Consider the following 19,023-nt stretch of genomic DNA (forward strand, 5'->3'; position numbering starts at 1 on the left):
TCCCTTTCCCATGCCCCTGTTGATTCCCCGCTCAATTATCCACATCCATAAGCAAAATGGATCCTCAGTCTCCAGTGCCTGTTTCCTTCTAATCGGCCCCATTGTAATTCCACCACCTTGGAGCCCAGAGAAGCCACTCTTGACCTCTCTGGGGCTCATTTTCCTCATCTGTAAAGTGGGGTAAGTGTTACCAGGGGTGATAATTTGAAGACATGTTGCTCAGAACCTCACAGACATCAAACCACCCTGTTGCCATCATTCACACCCCGGTCATTTGCATAGCTGTGTGGAAGGACAAGAAGGGCAGTGGGACCTTCCTGTGTCATAAAGAGCCTGGCTCAGGAACACAGCCTGGGAGGCTCAGAGCGTGGGTGGAGGGAACCAGCACTTGGACCTTCCTGGGTTAGGGTGCCCTTTGCCTTTGAAAACAACTGGTTTGGGGAGGATCCTCCAAAAACCAGCCTCCAAAGCAAAAGACAGGGTGGTGTGGGGCAGAGGAGGTGTGCAGGAGCAAAAGCCTGCTGGCTGAACTCACTTCCACAGAGGAGTGGAAATGGATTCCCAAGGTGTGGGGGAGCCAATCAGCCCGCCAGCTCCTTCCTGTCCTACCACAGATGGCAAAAGTTCACGCCTCTCTGGGTTTTCTGAGTTTCTGTGACAAAAGCTAAAACAAACTATGACATCCAAAAACTTATGGCTGGCAGTATTATTACTGAAGAATTAAATTATTTGGTCAAGAATTAAAATGCTGGACCTGCCTGGTGCACAGACTAGATATTCCAGCACCTCCTACAGAAACCGAAATCCTACTCTGTGACGTAAAACTCGATCAGAAAAAGGCACATGTGTTCCAAGAGAACAAACAGGCCCTGGGAGCAGCATCAGTGACCCACCAGAACCATCCCACAGGGACAGAGCATAGCTTCTCAACCCACCTCAGAATGACCAGAGAAGCCAGGTAGGGGCGCCACAGCTCTCCTGTGAGCTGTGTCTAGGTCCCACACACGGTTTAGAAGAACTGAGGCTGGTTCCTTGAAACCCATCCCAGACACTGTTTTGTTTTATAGCAACCTTATGACAAACCTAGACAGTGTGTTGAAAACCAAAGACATTACTTTGCTGACAAAGGTCTGTATAGTTGAGGCTATGGTTTTTCCAGTAGTCATGTATGGATGTGAGAGCTGGACCATAAAGAAGGCAGAGTTCCAAAGAATTGATGCTTTTGAACTGTCATTCTGGAAAAGACTCTTAAGAGTCCCTTGGACTGCAAGGGACTGCAAGATCAAACCAGTCAATCCTAAAGGAAATTAACCCTGAGTGTTTACTGGAAAGACTAATACTAAAGCTGAAGCTCCAATACTTTGGCCACCTGCAAAATTATGCAAAGAGCTGACTCATTGGAAAAGACCCTGATGCTGGGAAAGATTGAGGGCAACAGGAGAAGGAGGTGACGGGATGAGATGGTTGGATGACATCACTGCTTCAGTGGTCATGAACTTCGGCAAACTCTGGGAGGTGGTGATGGACAGGTAAGCCCCGTGTGCTGCAGTCCATGGGGTTGGAAAGAGTTGAACATGACTTGGCCACTGAACAACAACAACCACCTTGAGATGCAGTGGTAAAGAATCTGCCTGCCAGTGCAGAGCAGGAGACGCAGTTTCGATCCCCGGGTGAGGAAAATCTCCTAGAGGAGGAAATGTCAATCATTCGAGTATTCTTGCCTGGGAAATCCAATGGACAGAGGAGACTAGAGGGCTATAGCCCATGGGGTCACAAAAAGTCAGACACAACTGAGCATGCATGCATGCACAACAACCTTGAAACGCTCTTCAGGGTTTGAAATCCTCTCAAGCGTTGGGAAGGCTGGGGCTGTGGGTTGGGGTGGGTTCCACAGGATCGGCTCCCAGGGATCAGGCACTTGTCCCTGGAAATGTAGGCCTTGACCCTGCAGACCACTTGGCTGATCAAAGAAGACTTCTGACTGATGAAACTTCCACCATGGCTGTCACTGTAGTGCTCTAACCATGGGGATGCAGGGGCCTTACTGCAGACTTTCAGTTTGGATTTCTGAGAGGATTCTGGGCCCCAACCACATTCATATTACCAGACAAAAGAACATGGGGGCAAGGAAGTAAACTGTTTATGAATCACTTTATGGAGAGGACATCTTATGGAGCATTTAATGGACTTTACTCCTCACAAGAACACCTGGAGGTAGGGCTTATCATGTCCATTTCAGAGATAAGGAAACTGAGCCTCACTTTGGTGAAGCAAAACTGCCCAGTGTTTCAGGGCTCGGTCTGCCAGACCCTGAAACCCATACCCTTTACACTGTCACAGTGGCTCCTGTAATGATGGCCCCCAAAAGGGGACCCCTGTAGGGGTCAATTAACAACCCGATAGCACATCTGGTGCTATCTTTACTACATCTTCAACCCTGTGAACTTAATATCTAGTCCTGTAGTTGGTTGATCTGTATTACCTCCAGAAGAAACACACAAATCTAACCACTAGAACCTATGAAAGTGATCTTATTTGGACACAGGGTCTTTGCAGATACAATTAAAGGAAGGATCCCAAGATGAGATCATTCTGGATTAAGGGTGGGCCCTAAATCCGGTAACAAGTGTCCTTATAAGAGAAAAGATAGGAAGGTTTGACACACAGAGGCCACATGAAGATGGAGACTGATCAGAATGATGTGACCACAAGCCAAGGGATGCTGAGGATTGCCAGCAGCCACTGGAAGGTAAAGAAAGGCATGGAATAGATTCTCCCTCTGAACCTCCAGAGGGAACCCACCGTGCCTGCACCTTGGTTTCTGGCTTAGAGCCTCCAGAACTGTGAGAGAATCAATCCTGTTGTTTTAAACCACTAGGTTGTGGTCATTTGTTATGGTCATGGATACAGGTCTGATCTCCCTAGTGAGAATAGTACAAGCTGTTTCTCATTTAGTGAGTGTCATGTGTGTTTCAGGCACGGAGCTGAACATGCACTAGTTCCACGGAGCTTCTCACTCATTCTATGCTGGTGGGATCCATTGTTACTATGCTCATTATCCAGGTAAAGAAACTTGGAAGTCATCAGGTCCAAGCTAAGCTGGTAGTTGGTGGGGCAGACTCTGTTATCAAACAGGTAAACCTCACACCCCCAAACCCACAGCCCCGGAAGATGATGCCTCTGGTGGGAGGAATGCCTTCCCCTTGGGGCACCACCTGCAGATCTACCATGTCTTACAGTGACTCCCAAAACTCTAAGACTCTGAAAACCTGCTGTTTGGCATATCTAATTTGGTAGCAGAAACCTGACCTAAATTCCTATGTGGCTCTTTATAATCTTTATTATCCCACTGCTGTGAATATTCCACTGCAGAAATACTGATGTGACTCATTTCAGGGTGTGGCCCCAGATCTATGGGTCTTATATAAGACAAGACACATATACAATAATTCCTTTATAAAATCTGAAAAATCTTGCATACTTTTTTTCTGATTTTAAAATGCATCTGGTCCAAGAATTTGGGGATAGAGATTGGGGTCCTCTTCTAATTTTCCTAAGACTGACCACCCGGGAAGGAACAGATGGGTGGGCCACAGGCGACAAGCCAGTCTCTCACTTCCAGGTGTGTGGGAAGATGTTTAATTCTCGAAAAAACCCACAACACTTCTATTTGAATTCAAGATAGCATATGTATGTGAAAGTCACTCAGTTGTGTCTGACTCTTTGAGACCCCATGGACTATAGAGTCCATGGAATTCTCCAGGTCAGAATACTAGATTGGGTTCTTTCCTTTCTCCAGGGGATCTTCCCAACCCAGGGATCGCACCCAGGTCTCCCACATCGCAGGCAGATCCTTTACCAGCTGAGCCACAAGGGAAGCCCAAGAATACTGGTGTGGGTAGCCTATCCCTTCTCCAGAAGATCTTCCTGACCCAGGAACCAAACCAGGGTTTCCTGCATTGCAGGCTGATTCTTTACCAGCTGAGCTATCAGGGAAGCCCCCAAGATAGCATGGAGGTAAGAAAATGGTATTTTTCAAGTTAGAGAGACAGGTGTGAATCCAAGTCTCAGAGGTTCAAGGCTCTGCTGCACCTAAACCATAAATATCTGAGAAACATCTGTAACATGGGAGCAGCCGCAGCTACTGTGCAGGACTGTGTGGGTATGAGTGCTCAATGAGGCTTGGTGAGGAGAAACACGGTAACTCCACAAATAGAATCCCCCACCACCCACCCACAGTCCTTAATGAAATTCCTCCCCCATTGCCTGCCAAATTGCAAATTCTCAGAAAGAAAATAATATTCTTTCCAATTCTTAGCAACAGCTATTTGGTACCTGGAGTGGAGATTATTCTGATGGTGTCACAATCACGCTTGGCATCTGCCAAGTGCCTCCCAGTGATTCATGCCAGGACTTTAAAGACTCTGCCAAACTCACCCAGCACAACTGGGGACAAAAATGGGAACAGAGACCAAGGGCAGCAAAGGCCAGCCCAAGGCTTACATCTGACCACTTCCAGTAGCTATTAAAGGAGGGATCCTCTTTTAAGTGTCCTTTGCCCCCTGTGAGTCCCCAGAGGATTCTCAATGAAGCCATTTCCCTAGGACATTAGGCAGGAACTGTGAAATTTAAAGACCCTGGGGATTTTCAGGGCGAAATTTCACAGGAGACACGCTCTTGACTCAGAGAGGGGGCCTAGGAGATTATGCTGGAGGGAGAAAAAGCAATCTTGTCTCTTATTCAGCTGGTCTCCTTTTATTCTACTTGAAAATGTAGGATCTTTTCCACAAGTCATATTATTATCATTAAACTGATGGCCTCATCAACCTAATCAATAAGAAGACTTCGGGCTCTTTCACTGTTCAGGGAATGGTGGGAGGTGCAGGGGATTGGAGCCCCCCTCCCAGTCCAAGCCCCTGATGCCAGTCCCTCCCTCAGTGACCCATAAGCTTCATACTTCTTGTGGGATTTGTGAACCTGACCTTGAGGATGTTTGGTCTGGCAGAGGGGAGATTATATTTTATTTGGAGGGCTATCTGCTGCCTGCAAGTCTCAAAGTGATTTTCAGACAAGGACAAACTATTCTAATCTCCCTGGTTTCAGATCAGAGGGGTGAAGCTTCCAGAAACTTGCCCAACTTCACAAGGCAATGCTGCAGCCAAGTTACAGGTTGGTCAGGTTCAGACAAGGATGGAAAAAGAACATCCGACTGTGCTGACTCTCTGCCTCACACCTGAGGGTAACAGGTGCCCTCAGTCAAGGCTGCTGCATAGAAGGGTGGGTTAGAACCTCCTGGGGGGTCAGGAGGATGAGAGGGAGACGGTTAAGTAGTTTGGAGGAAAATCTATTTCCCAAAATGATTTTCAGCTCATTTCCTGTCCTGAGAATAATCAAGTTTTGAACCCATACATTCCTTAATTTCCTCACTCCCTCATTCATTCAGCACCTTCTAGGCCCACAGACCTGGCTTTTTTTGTACTTTTCATGGCATTGCACATGCTGCAGGATCAGGGTTGGGTGGGGTGGGGTGGGATGGAAGTGGGGATTTTGCCTGAAATGGAGCCCTTGCTGGCTTCCCTCCCCATTTACCATCCACCCACTGGCAGTTCCTTAACAAATTAGGGTCTGCTTTGGGAGTGGGTGGGCTTTCTGTACCTCAGCTTCCTCATTTGTAACACAGACACTAGAAGAGTATCTGCTTTTGTTGTGAGGATTCGACCAAGTAATCCAAGTAAAACCCAACACAGAGCCTGGCACTTAGCAAGCAGTTCAGTGACAGAATTCTCACACTGTAGCTAGCACACTGGGCCTCCCAACACAATTTTCCAGTTTGCACCCCTTGCAGCTTGATGTGGCTGTGTGACCAGGTTCTGGTCAACGGATTTGAGCAGAAGGGATGAGGGCAGCTTGTAATGTCCCTTAAAAGTAGGGGGAGTGCTGCACTCCTGCCGGCTGGAATGTGGGCTGTGATAATGGAAGATGGTGCAGCCAACCTTGACCATGAGGTGGAAGCTGCATGCCGAGATTGGAGGAGCAAAGTGGCCTGGGGTCTCAGTTCAGTTCAGTTCAGTCTCTCAGTCGTGTCCGACTCTTTGCGACCCCATGAATCGTAGCACACCAGGCCTCCCTGTCCATCACCAACTCCCGGAGTTCACTCAAACTCACATCCATGGAGTCGGTGATGCCATCCAGCCATCTCTTCCTCTGTCGTCCCCTTCTCCTCCTGCCCCCAATCCCTCCCAACATCAGGGTCTTTTCCAATGAGTCAACTCTTTGCATCAGGTGGCCAAAGTACTGGAGTTTCAGCTTTAGCATAATTCCTTCCAAAGAACATCCAGGACTGATCTCCTTCAGAATGGACTGGTTGGATCTTCTTGTAGTCCAAGGGGCTCTCAAGAGTCTTCTCCAACACCACAGTTCAAAAGCATCAATTCTTCAGCGCTCAGCTTTCTTCACAGACACCGCTGAATCACCCTGTGGGCCTGAGATCACCTAAACAGATCTGATGTGACTCAGAAAGCAAAGGTATGTAAGTGAAAAACTTCTAACTTGTGTTAGACAATGGATGGGGGTGAGGATCTCTTTATAAGGTAGCCATATCTGCACCTTCAATTCTGCCATCTCCACGTGGCATGATTATTTTAGGAGAGCACTCTGAATGTCCGTGGAAACAGCCAACTCCATCACTGACAAGAAGAGAATCCTGCTTAAGTGTGTGGGGGATTTCTTTCCTTTCTCTCATTTGTTGGTCTGTCTCTCTTTGTGCATGAAAATAGACTAAGAATAAGAAGGTATATTGTAAAGAAAGAAAACCAAGAAATGACAAGTCTAAAAAGAAGGTACTATCACTTGAGCCTGGTAGAAATAATGTGAAGGCAGACAGGGGTGAGTAGGAAGACAAGGCCCAGATCCAAACTATTCATGAGTCTTAATTTTAGAATGCTCCTCTGCTGACCTGTTGCTCACTTCCAAAGCTCATCAACAGAAATGGATTGAATTGACCACATTCCTCCCATAGTGCCTGTCTCTTTTGCAATGGCCTCTGGAAACACTCTTACTAATGCTGCAACACTGCCATTTAAGACATAAGTCATGCAGTGATTGCTGCAATTTTTCCAAAGACAACAGACTCAAGACATTAGTTTATTTCATCAGTGAACCAACATAAGTAAGTACTTGGTGTCTCCTTTGTGTTGTTTACTTGGTCATTGCTACCATCCAGGGGCACGTTCATGTCTTTGGAAGGGAACACAGAATAGGGACATTCTCCATATTTATCAGGGCCTGGGACAAAAGCAAGGAGGCATTAAGAAAAGGAGGAAAGGTGGCTTTCTGCCCTGGTCCCATCCTCTAGGGCTAAGTTTCTCAACCCTGGCACTGCTGACATGTGGGTATGGTTAATTTTTGCGTGGGGGGATTGTTCCATGCATTGAAGGATTAGTACCAGTTCCCTAGCCTTTACCCACTAGATGCCAGTAGCACCACCGCCTCCCCAGTTGTGAGACTGAAAAAGTCTCCAATCATTACCAAATGTCCATTGGCAGTAGGGGTGTGTATGTGTTCAGAATCATGCCTCATTAAGAACTACTCCCCTGAGGTCTGCCTCTATGAGGGGAAGCAGTGGAAGCAAGGCCTGCAGACAATAGCAGGGGGATCATGCAGTCTCTTTGGGGCCCCAGTGACAGAGCAAAGCTCAAACATGCTTTACTCTCATGCTTTGTTTAAAAGAAACCCCAAAAATGTAGCATCACCAAGAGACTTTGAGGGTTGCTAGCAAGGGCAGTGGACATGCTGAGAAAGGAGAAGAGCAGAGGAGGAAGAAAAGAGCAGATGCCAAGCAGAACCTGCTTTAAGTCACCAATGGCTGTCCCATTCCTTCTTGCCAGTGAGTGGACTATGCCAAAAAAGATGTTCTTCCCTGATAACAGAGAGGCAGCTGGGGAGGAGGATCCCTTTCTGCCCTCCTCTTCCTGCCCTAGCCTATGCCAGGATGGAATGTTTGGAGCTGCTGGCAACCATTTGCAACCATGAAGCAAAAACTAAAGGTCAGAATCTATTGCTGACACATGAGGAAAGTCTGCATTTTTGATGATGTGGCTGAGCCAATGAACCAATCTCAGGATCATCTACTTTTAGTCTTTCTGTTAAGTAAATAATATATGTCCCTATGATTTAAGCCAGGGTTAGTTGGGTTTTCTGTCATTTACATTGCTAATTATGGAAACGTTTTCAATAGCAAATAATAGAATACCCAACTAAAATAAACTTATAAAGGGAGGGTGATTCTAAGGTTGGTTTGGTGGCTGTTTAGTATCAGAGTTCTGAGTTGACTTATGATACTCTTGGGCTTTTCCTCATGTTCACAATATTGCTGCCACGGCTCCAAATGTCATGTCCACACTCAAGCTATGTTTAAGACAAGAAAGAAAGAGGCAAACTTTTCTTGCCTATCCCCGTCTTTTTACCAGGAGAAAAATAATTTCCCCTCAAGCTCATAAGAAACTATCCCATCGTCTCATTGATCAAACTGGACCACATACCATAAAATTAGAATTGCCATATGATTCAGCACTCCCAGTCTTGGGCATATATCCAGACAAAACTATAATTCAGGAAGATACATACAGCCCTATACTCAAAAAGCACTATTCACAATAGTCAAGCCATGGAAACAATCTAAATGGTCATGACAGATGAATGGATAAAGAAGACATAGTACATATATACAATGGAATATTGCTCAATCGTTAAAAAAATGAAATAATGCCATTTGCAGCAACGTGGATGCAACTTGAGACTATCATACTAAGTGAAGTAAGTCAGGAGAAAGACAAATACCATATATCACTTACATGTGGAATCTAAAATATGACACCAGAAGACATATCTATGAAACAGAATCAGGGACACAGAGAATAGGCTGGTGATTGCCAAGGGTCAGGGGGATGGGAGAAGGTTGGATTGGAAGTTTTGGATCAGCAGATGCTATAATTATTGGCATATATAGAATGGATAAACAATAAGGTCCTACTGTACAGCACAGGGAACTACATTCAATATCCAGTGATAAACCATAATAGGAAAGCGTATGAAAAATGTGCATATATAACTGAGTCATTTTGCTGTACAGTAGTAATTAACACAACAATGTAACTCAACTACAATAAATAAAAGAAACTGGACCACATACCAAGACAGTTTGAGAGAGTGAGTACTCGGCATTTTAAGTCTCTGTCATGGGAGGTGAGTTCCTCCAGAAAAAACTTTTCCAGAGGATTGTTGGGTTAGCAGACAACAGTTTTTTGCCACAAAATAATTGTCCATCCCATATACTCTATTATCAGAAAGCAAGGCTCTCCCTACAGAGGCCTCTCTTCCCGCTGCACCTCTAATTGTCCTTATGCCACTCAGAGTGGATTGGTCCAGCTTCTCACACCCACAGAAGAGCTAACTAGAGCTAGTCTGTTCAGTTCTGGTGGTTCTCCTGACACATGGTATTGGGCAGAAGATTGTTTCCCTGACAACAATGCTGCCCATCCCCTGCTGAGAAGACCTTTTGCTGGCTGGGAAGGTCAAGCAGGGTGCAGTTCTTCTTCTAGGGAAGACAAGCCACCCCCAAGCACTGGACCAACTAAGGATGCTTGAGTCCTGCTCCCACAGTGTCTCTCAAAGTGCTTGATCTCTTCCCAGGGCTCAAGCTGGTTCCAAGTGGTTGGGACCCAGAGCCACTGGTCCCCTTCCTCTAGGTGAGCTTTCCTTTCTCCCTGGATAGCCTGCCTGCTACAGCAGGCCATGGGCCGTGACTTCCAGGGGCCCCCAGTGCCCTTTCTGGAGGACACTGTTATGCCCCTAAGACCATTGCCAGCATTCATTACTCCAGGACATGGCCCATATCTATTGTACTGAAGAAAAGGAAATAAAACAAGCTCAGTCTCTAGCAAGGCCTCCTCTCTGATATAACCTCCTGATACATAAACACGTGTGAGCCCTGAATTTAATCATGGTGGGAGGTGTCCCTTCTGCCAAAGTACCTGCTGCATCAGGTCACAACCCCTGGTGGATTCCCTTAGGTCTGTCCTGCATCCTTCCATGTAGTTCTCTCTTCTGCCCTGTCTGGAGTCCAGTGAAGTTTTTCCCTCCATTCAAGACTGGCACTTATGAAAAATGTGGCCTCCAGTGAGCTCTTACTCCCCTGATGGGACATTTGGAAGCTTCTGTTTGTTTTTAGAAACTGCTGCCTGAAAGCTTTTCATTGACAATGGGGAGTGACTTGACATCATACATAACCCTGGATTACCAACATGGTTAATATTTCATGATGTATATTAGTCATTTACATTTATAGAAATATGGGCCATAAAAAATTAAAGCTTTAATTGCTTTGGGTTTCCTTTTTTAAAAATTTGTTTTATGGTTGGGAGTTTTTCTCTTAGCTGAACAGTCTTCTAAATTTTGGGACCAGAATTACTCAAAAGAATTAAGAAATATGGAGATAAAATAGTTTGAGGACAGCAAGACAATGAGGTATTTGAGACCATCAATACAATTCCTCAGCTCAGCAGGGAAGCTCTGGAATATAGGAAGGATCCGACATAGCACTTTCTGTCTCAGTAAGGACAGCTTTTTACCAGGAAACAAAGGTTGAATCTATAATTACAGAGCTTCAGGCACGAGAGCAGCCCAACATCAGAGATCATGAAAGACGACACTGGGATAGCCTGGTCTGTGCTAGGCTGGAGTGTCGTGTCTGTGGTGACAACACTTTGGGTTCTCTGGCATTAATTAGGCACTTCAGATGTGTTTAAGGGCTTCCCACGTGGTGCTAGTGGTAAAGAACCCATCTGCCAACGCAGGAGACAAAAGAGACTCGGGTTTGATCCCTGGGTGGAGAATATCCCCTGGAGGAAGGTGTGATATTCTTGCCTGGAGAATTCCATGGACAGAAAAGCCAGGTGGGCTACAGTCCATAGGGTTGCAAAAAGTCAGACACAACTGAAGCGACTTAACACGCGCACACAGGTGTGTCTAAGCCACAAGCATCAAACATACAAGACATGGAATAGCTGGAATAGTAGCTGACAGGTTAGCCCCTGCCCCTGAGGATCACGTGGGAGCTAACCTGTGTAGTTAGGCTTCCCCAGCCGACAGATCCATGGCTCTCTCAAGGCTGCTGACGTCCTGAGGAATAAACATTCGGTCTTTAATGTTCTGCACCGCTGTCATCTCACACTCCTCTTTATGTTAGATTTTGCTTGGTGATTTCAAACAAATGTCTGACTCCAGTCTCTCGGCTCAGTCTCCCTGGGGGTGCAATGTTTACGTGAAATTGGAGATCGTGAGGATTTGCAAAGTGAAGCCTTCAGTTTCCGTTTTCTAAAGCCGGCCTCCCCAAACCCTGCAGCAGAGAGGGTGGGAGGATGGGCTACTGATGTTCAGAGAAGAGGAGGTTCATTTTGCCCAAGTGGAAAGCTCTAGAAATCAGCCTCAAATGGTGAATGACACAGAAAGCAAAGGTATGTGAGGCAGAAGGCATGCGTTTGTCTGTGTGGCAGACAGATGTGTGAAATGTGACCTTCTATCCTGAATACTGGAACAACTTTCCCAGGGAAATAATCAAATCTCTAAGTTAATTGCTAATTAGACAAAATGCAACATTTTCTAAAGCCTACTTGAATTATGGCTGTGATATAGTACATTTTTAAATGAAAATTGTTTTATGTCACTTCAATTTAAACCCTTTCACCATGGAAATTACTTAATTGAAAAGTGAACATTTCTTTTTAACCTCTAAATTATGCAGAGCTTTATCAAACCAAATTTGCAGCAACATGATACTTTTAACTGTGTAATATATGACTTGTCACAGATTTATGACACCAACCATGCAGTGCTGTGAAATTTCCTACAATGACAATACTGTATACTTTGAATAAATGAGCCAGATACTTTGTCTCAGGGATTAATTTCTCTCTAAATTCCTCCAGATTTGCATGAACATGCTTAAATTAAACTGCTTTTCTATATGTTTGTTTTCAGTATTCCATAAAACTCAAAAATGTAGGCCATACCTATTACAGACAACATATTTTAGCATGTTACCATAAGATGTGGGGCTTCCCAGGTGGCACCAGTGGTAAAGAACCCACCTGCCAATGCAGGAGACCTGGATTTGATCTCTGGGTTGGGAAGATCCCCTGGAGGAGGACATGGCAACCTATTCCAGTACTCTTGCCTAGAGAATCCCATGGATAGAAGAGCCTGGAGGGTTATACAGTCCATAGGGTCACAAAGAGTCGGACATAACTGAAGCGGCTCAGCATGAATTCATACCATAAGATGATACTGTTATTTAATAATTTTATGAATATATTTTCATAATATAGTACAATCTTTTAAAAAGAGGTGAAAGCATACCTTTAGAACATTAGCATTTTACTTCTTGGTTAGTTCAAACTATTTCATCAGCTGAATTCCTTGAGACACGTAAAGCAAGTTGATCCTCTAAATGGGCTGTGGTCAGGATCTTGCTGGACTTGTGGTGAAATGAATATTCCAAAGTAATTCATTACGAAAATGAAGAAAGCAAGTGTATAGACAATGCATTTTAGAATTTTAAAGAATGGAATTTTGTTATTATGCCGTATACCATTATACTGAATTCTGTTACTATTATGCAGATGAGGCTCTGAAACATTATTTTTATTTTAGTTTTTTACAGAACATTGCCAGAGATAGTCTTTTTGCGGCTTTACAGCTGCCAGTTACTCCATCCTCCTGAAAGACCCTGTAAAGGTGAACAACACAGTGCTCTCATTCACTGCAATTCTGTGTGCTGCAGATAAAGGCACCCAGTCTGCCTGATACAACCACTGGGCTCCCATTATTACGATGGCACAGGAGAATTGTCAAAAGAAAAATGAAGACGCACAAAGACAGCACTTGCAAAATAGAACCAGGACAACTGCCCCTTACGTGCACTCGGGGCTGCCGTGAACACAGCTGTGAAAGGCTAGCTAGGCATGGGCCCAACCAGCAGTGAGGAGGCCTATCCCACCCATGACAACTCAGGCTATTAATGCAAACAGACATACGCACTACTTTAGCAGAAAGTGTAAAGCCCTCACATCCGGAATAATAAGGTAAAAAATAACAACAAAATTGGCCATTGTGCACGTGCTAAGTTGCTTCAGTCGTGTCCGACTCTTTGCGACCTCATGGACTATAGCCTGCCAGGCTTCTCTTTCCACAGGATTCCCCAGGGAAGAATACTGGAGTGGGTTGTCATGCCCTCCTCCAGGGGATCTTCCCAACGCAGGGATCGAACCTGAGTCTCTTGCATCTCCTGCATTGGCAGGTGGGTTCTTTACCACTAGCGTCACCTGGGAAGCTCTAAAACTGGCCAGAGCAGGAAGTTTCAACAGATCCACAAAGCCAGAGGCCATTGATATGCCAGCTTCCTCTGTCCACTTTTCTCTTAATGCTCATGAACCTGGATTGACAAGAGGACAAATAGAACCAGAGTCTGTTTCTTCTAGAGAATCTTCAGCCCTGACAGGATTCCCAAGATAGCGCCTCTAGTGCTTAAAACAAGAGCAAGTGGTTTGGAAGAGTGACTCTATCTCCACTAGTATTTGGAAACACTATAACAAAAATTAACATTAAAGATGCACTATCATACACTCATACCCAAATTCACACAGAGAAGACAAAATTGAACTAGAACAGGGAGTCAGTCTCTAAGTACTTGTTAGCAGACTGTCAAAACTATCACAAAGAAGAAAAAATGGTCTTACTACTCGAGTTGGGGAAGTTTCCTTATCATTTTAGTTTGCAATATATAGACTCATAAGAAAGGTCATATTTCCATAATGTTACTGAACCTCACATAATATGTCTCAGAAGTTCTTTTCTTCAGTATCAGTGTTTGTACTATCAGTTTGTTCACATGGAAGATCATAACATTTTACAGAAACATGCAGAGGCTCACTCAGAAGATTTATAGTGTCTCTGTAGTACAAACAGCAAGATAACTTCAGCATCTGCCAAAAAAACGAAAACAAGGCAGCTTGCCTTCCACGGAATTCTCCTGGACACTGTGCCTCTGTGACTTCCAAAGAGGGAGGCCCCAAAGGCAAAAGCAGTTTGTCCAAAAGGGCTGAAGGAAGCAGTGTTGAGGAGCCCACTTGTGCCCTGTCAACAAGTGGAAGAGCCACAGTAAGGGAGCTTCACTGTGCCAAGGGACAATGTCACCCTTTGCAGCCAGTCTTAGTTGACCAGAGGCTCCAGTAAGCTGAAGCATCCCTGAAAACATTGGTTTTCATGCAGCAGAAGAATCAGGGCCCAGCTGAGAGGCTGCATGCAAGTCCATGGCCTTATATACCTATTCCCCAGGACTACTGCTTCAGGAATATCCACCTCCATATCTGGAGGCTGAGTGCATTAGCCTGCTCGGGCCACCATAACCAAGGGCTGCAGACTGGTGGTTCACACAACACTGCTACTGTGTCACAGTTCTAGAAGCCAGAAGTCTGAAACCAAAGTGTTGGCAAGGTTGATTTCTTCTGAGGCCTCCCTCCTTGGCTTGAAGAAAGTTGGCTTCTCTCTGTATCTTCATATGGTCTTGTGTATGTCTGTGTCCTGATTTCTTACAAGGCCACCAGTGGATTAGAACCATCCTAGTAGCCATCCCATATCAACAACCTCAGATATGCAGATGACACCACTCTAATGGCAGAAAGCAAAGAGGAACTAAAAAACCTCTTGATGAGGGTAAAAGGAGAGTGAAAGAGCTGACTTAAAACTCAACATTCAAAAAACAAAGATCATGGCATCTGGTCCCATCACTTCATGGCAAATAGAAAGGGAAAAAATAGAGGCAGTGACAGATTTTCTTTCCTTGGGCTCCAAAGTCAGTGCAGATGGTGACTGCAGCCATGAAATTAAAAGATCCTTGCTCCTTGGAAGAAAAGCTATGACAAACCTAGACAGCGTATTAAAAAGAAAGATGGGGGTCCAAGTCCTTCTGATTGAGCCTCCCCCCAACCCCCGCAAAAAGCAAAGACATCACTATGTCAACAAAGGTCCATATAGTCAAAGCTATGATTTTTCCAGTAGTCATGTACAGATGTGAGAGTTGGACCACAAAATAGCTGAGCACTGAAGAATTGATGCTTTTGAACTGTGGTGTTGGAGAAGACTCTTCAGAGTCCCTTGGACTGCAAGGAGATCCAACCAGTCCATCCTAAAGGAGATCGGTCCTGAATATTCATTGGAAGGACTGATGCTGAAGCTGATGCTCCAACACTTTGGCCACCTGATGCAAAGAGCTGTCTCATTGGAGAAGACCCTGATGCTGGGAAAGATTGAAGGCAAAAGGAGAAGAGGGCAGCAGAGGCTGAGATGATTAGACAGCATCACTGATTCAATGAATATGAATTTAAGCAAACTTTGGGAGATAGTGGAGGACGGGGAAGCCTGGTGTGCTACAATACATGGGGTCACAAAGAGTTGGACCAGACTTAGTGACTGAACAACAACAATAACAGTAACCTCATTTTAACTTAATTATTCCTTTAAAGGTCCTGTCCCCAAACTCAGTCATTTCTGAGTTACTAGGAGTTAGGACTTCAACCTATGAATTTTTAGAGGGGGACACAGCTCAGCCCATAACTTTGGGGTGATAAACCTCAACTTTCTTTTCCACCTGTCTTTTTCTTTAATGGTCATAATTTTTAAGTGAAAATAATGTTTCACTTTTATGCATCCTCTGTTGACTTTTTACTCTACAAGGTGAAAATGGAATTCTCTTACACTTTATTCACACACTGTCACCCTCTTTCACAACTGAGACTAGTAGAGCAATAGAGTCATTTCTTTTCTTGTACTTAAAAAATTTTTTCCTAGTATTAATAAATGCTTCTTTTTGTAATTTCAGGAGTCTCACCTGTAGCCCTCAGCGTCCTGTTCCTGTCCACGCTGGCAGTGCTCATGCCTGCTAAACAGCAGTCTCCCTGGGGACGCCTCTCACCTGCTGCCCTGCACTGGTACCTCTGTTTTCTGGAGCCCATGTCTTAACTCTTTCTTGGTTTTCTCCTTTAGTCCTTTCCTAGCATCTCCTCAGCAACACTGAGTTTTTAATTTCTCTGTGCTATTGAAGCAATTTCCCCTCATCCAATCAACTGACTACCCATCAGCTTCCAAAACTTGGTTGATCTCATTCTTTCTGCTGTTCTTCTACTCTTCCACTTTTTTTGTTCTTTGGGTTTACCCTTAAAAAATTCTTTATTGTCATTTAAAAGGGTTTCCAAAAAAAAAATGAAGAGATAAATATATATATTTGATTTGCCTTGATTAGTTCACACCCTACTTCCTTAACCCTCAAATTAGAGACTTGGTTCATAATGAATCTCCCTTAGGAGATTTTGCCACTCACCTGATCAGTCTGTTTCCTTTGCATCTCTTTGTGATCTGCGTGTTCAATCTGTTGGTGAGTTTACTGAGTTTACAAGAGACATATGCCTACAAAGCTACCTAGACTCCCATTTCTCCTTTTATAAAGTAAATTTTTTACTTTAGAGAAGTTTTAAATTTAAATTTATGGAAAAATTGCAAAGATAGTACAAAGTGAAAGTCATTCAGTTGTGTCCAACCCTTTGCGACCCCCATAGGCTCTATACAGTACATAGAATTCTCCAGGCCAGAAAACTGGAGTGGGTAGCCTATCGCTTCTCCAGGGGATGGATCTTCCCAACCAAGGGATCAAACCCAGGTCTCCTGCATTGCAGGCTGATTTTTTACCAGCTGAGACACAAGGGAAGCCGAAGAATACTGGAGAGGGTAACCTATCCCTTCTCCAGTGGATCTTCCTGACCCAGGAATCGAACTGGGGTCTCCTGCGTTGCAGGCAGATTCTTTACCAACTGAGCTATCAGGGAACCCCCAAGATAGTACAGGGAGTTCCTATATATCTCATAACCAGCTCCCTCTAATTAACATCTAACGTCTTATAGCATGGTACTTCCATTAGAGTTAATGCCTGTTACGCTATTAGTAACCCAAGTCCATACTCTGTTCCTATTTCCTTAGCTTTTACCTAGTGTTGTTTTTCCCATCTGGGATACCACACTACATTTAGTTGTCATGTCTTGTTAGGCTCCTCTTAGCTGTGACAGTTGACTCCTACTTTTCACAAGGTGAATCCAGATACTTTCAGCAATAGAAGGATGCATCCTTGAAATCCACTGACATGTTTCATTGTTAGAAAGTTCACAGCCAGAGATGGAAATGGTGCTAAAGGGAAGGAATGTCTTCAAATATGCTCTCAATAGTCCCAAGAGCAAAAGGATTGGAGAATAGGATTTAAATTCATATTAGAGGAGAGAGGGGGAGCCCCCTCAGGCAGAAGGACCCTTGCTAGCCAACTTGAAGCGGTTCCCTCTGGCCGAAGATAAAGCAATTGAGATTCTGAAAAAATAATAATTCCAAAAGATTGACACTCATTTAACATACTTTTAAATGTGAGATCATAGTATTTTTAAAGTAGGTGGTCACCTGGAGAGTATGATAGAGAAATAATTCGTTATCTTAAAAGGTGCTAAATAAAGGAAAGAAAGTTTCATTCATCTTGCTTTACCTATATGAAAGGTAGCACCAGCTAACCAAATTGTAGATGAAGGAAAGCATCACTTCCTACAGTTTTTCAATAATTAAATAAGTAAGAAATTATAGAATTAGACTGTCACAATTTTTTCAGTCCCTAATGAATTAATGGCTTCTGACACTGATCATGAACATCAATGGTGGCCAACAGCATGAAGGGAGGGAGGAAGGGGAGAGAAAAATACAGAAAAAGGAGGAAAAGAAAAGTAGGGAGGGGAGGGAGAAGAGGAGAAGGGAGAGAAAACCAGACATTATGTGCCTTCTGATGAAAGAACACACCACTGCCTATAGTCTTGCCAAGTGGATTGGAAATGAGACTGATGAAACCTCTGATTCCAGCTGCCAACTTTCAGGAAATACGAATACAGAGGAACATGTTGAACTGCACCATGAGTATGCAATCAGCAAAATCCAGCCCGTGAGAAACTCTGCAGGTTATGTGCCCCTCACTCTTATAGGGCTGTGGTGGTTCAGTCACTAAGTCATGTCCGATTCTTGCAACCCCATGGACTGTAGCCCACCAAGCTCCTCTGTCCATGGGATTCTCCAGGCAAGAAAATTGGAGTGGGTACCCATTCCATTCTCCAGGGTATATTCTTGATCCGGGGATTGAATCTGGGTCTCCTACATTGCAGGCAGATTCTTTACTAACTGAGCTATGAGGGAAGCTGGTCTCAGAGGGCTAGGACTGTGAATCTAATGGGACATTAAAGACTAACCAATGTTTTTAACAAATGGCAAGTTCATCATATATATAAAGACCAGGAATACACAATCAGGTGATAGAACTAGAAACACCAGAAAGTGATAACTTTAAAAGTCAAGAAAGTACTTACTTTCAAGGGACAGGAAAGAGTTAAGAGGGTGCAGAGGGGCTTCTGGGGGACTGGCAAAGCTGTTTCATGAAGTGAGCAGTGATTAAGAAATCACAAACCTATACCTTTATTTCATGTGGCTTTCCATTTTTGTTTTATAATTTTTTTAAAGTGGAGGAGAGGAGAGGCCATAATTAAATGGCCTTCCCTCTCTCCCAGAATTTCCATTCATTGCAAGGATGGTTTCCAACACTTGGAGTTCCTGAATACTATCTGGAGTCTTCTGAGAACAGTTCAAATTTCCAGTATATTTTTTAACATGGAGTGTATTGCAGTGAATTTCTTATATCAAGAAGTGGCGGTTCCAAGTATAGTGAGTTACAAAGCAAATGACAACCAAGGTCTCCACTCTGCCTCTCATGGATGGCATGATCTGGCAGCCGAAGTTCTGAGAAGTCACAATTTTTCTGAGTCCTCTCTGTCTTCCTCATACACAGACCACAAGAACTGTTTGCTAACTGAAAAAATGACAAAATGTCATAGCTAGAAA

General features: G+C 44.2%; 1 protein-coding gene across 1 annotated transcript in view; it reads right to left on the reverse strand.

The window, feature by feature from the left end:
- EEPD1 (endonuclease/exonuclease/phosphatase family domain containing 1) overlaps nt 1-11,396 on the reverse strand; it is a 193,398-nt gene extending 182,002 nt beyond the window's left edge. Inside the window, exon 1 of the mRNA XM_061414136.1 lies at nt 11,120-11,396. The gene's annotated coding sequence lies outside the window, so the exon portion shown is untranslated. The remainder of the gene's footprint in view (nt 1-11,119) is intronic.
- Between the last annotated feature and the right edge of the window lie 7,627 nt (nt 11,397-19,023).

This window comes from Bos javanicus, chromosome 4 (assembly GCF_032452875.1).
Source record: "Bos javanicus breed banteng chromosome 4, ARS-OSU_banteng_1.0, whole genome shotgun sequence".
Lineage (NCBI taxonomy): Eukaryota > Metazoa > Chordata > Mammalia > Artiodactyla > Bovidae > Bos > Bos javanicus.